At 42.1% G+C, this 1581-nt stretch overlaps 1 non-coding gene across 1 annotated transcript; it reads left to right on the forward strand.

Moving 5' to 3' along the window:
• The first annotated feature begins 924 nt into the window (after window positions 1-924).
• On the forward strand, window positions 925-997 carry trnav-cac (transfer RNA valine (anticodon CAC)). The gene has a single exon. It is a non-coding gene; the product is annotated as a tRNA-Val (tRNA).
• Window positions 998-1581: the final 584 nt, after the last annotated feature.

Genomic DNA, 1581 nt, shown 5'->3' on the forward strand with positions numbered 1-1581 from the left:
CATTAATGAACCCACAATCTTCTTTTGCACAATTAAAGAAATGCTAATTTAGGAATTCCATAATTGTATCATTTATACTGTGCTCTGCAATTGAACTCTGAAGCCATAAACCATTTTACACTCTGTGCTTTCGGGGTCTGGGTCAAAATGTTAATTGCTGGTATCATCAACAGGAGACTGGGGAAACAGTGAGACTGATTTTAGAGCAAGTGTCTGGTTATTGTGAAACACCAAAGAAAATAGGAATTCTGGAAGGATAACATCGAAACGAAATGTGAGCTGACACCCAGAAAGAAATGTTAAGGCAGAAGGTTAAATGCTGCATCCCTTTCTGCAAAAAATTCCTTTCACAAATATTTCAATGACCGAAACGACACAAAACAAAAATGTTCCTTTCAAAGTCATTAAACACCCGATTTTCTGCACCCCGCAAATCTCCTGAATCAGGTGCCTCTAGTTTTGCCGACTCAATCCATGTCCCTTTGCAATTTTCTGCTCCCACCCACACTATGAAATGTGCTACTAACTTATCGAATCATGGAATGATTACAGCACGGAAGGCCATTCGGTTTATCGAGCCCGTGCCGACTCGCAGCGAGTCACACTCCCCCGCCCTTCCCCCGTAGCCCTGCAATTGTTTTTCCTTCAGACACTTATACAACTCCCGTCTGAAAGATAATATTGAGTCTTCCTCCACCGCCCTTTCAAGCCGTGCATTCCAGATCCTCACCACTCGCTGCTAAATGGCCATCTCCTGTTCCTATGTGTAAAGTCTGTAAACACGAGATCAATTCCTGCCACACTCACAGCCTTTCTAAATATAGCACCATCATTCTCTTCTCGTAAAACCAGCTCCTGAAGTATCGGCCAGCTGTGTAGGTTAAAGCTCTGGTTATATTCCTGAGATTACTTGAATCACACCGCGTTTCTGTAGTGTAGCGGTTATCACGTTCGCCTCACACGCGAAAAGTCCCCGGTTCGAGCCCGGGCAGAAACATTATTTTGGAGACTATTTTTGTTGTGAAATAAATTGAACAAAAGTCGCCCCAGGTTCCTTGTCGCATGAGCACTGAACATTTTAAATCAGTCTCCTAAATGCAGAGTGTGTAAAGTCAGATAGGGGAGAAAACTTCATCAATGATTCAAAATCCTTAAATAATTAAAGTTCAGTTTTTGAAGTTTCCACTGTCCCTCAGTTACGTTTCTACAAAACAACGCTGTCGGTTAATGAATGGGGAATAAAACAAATAATCTTCACCCATCCCCATCCCCCGACACAGAGTTTAATTCGTTGCATGTCATTCTTTTAAAGATTTTGAATGAAAGAGTTACTTTCTGATTCCGGGATCCCTCTGTGAGCGCCGCACCACTAAACGAACAGGAAACACATTAAATAGTTGACCACAATTGCTGACATTTCTTAAGCTTTTTTCTTGTGTTTTTTCAGCTATTCGTCCTTTTCAGCTCCTGACTGCGGATATTGCTGTGATTAAACCTGAACACAAGGCAATGTCTCACAGTCCCTGCCTCGGTTAATACCAGCAGATCTAAGCCGCATTTCAAACCCACAAACAACTCATC

This window comes from Pristiophorus japonicus, unplaced genomic scaffold (assembly GCF_044704955.1).
Source record: "Pristiophorus japonicus isolate sPriJap1 unplaced genomic scaffold, sPriJap1.hap1 HAP1_SCAFFOLD_35, whole genome shotgun sequence".
NCBI classification, from domain to species: Eukaryota; Metazoa; Chordata; class Chondrichthyes; family Pristiophoridae; genus Pristiophorus; species Pristiophorus japonicus.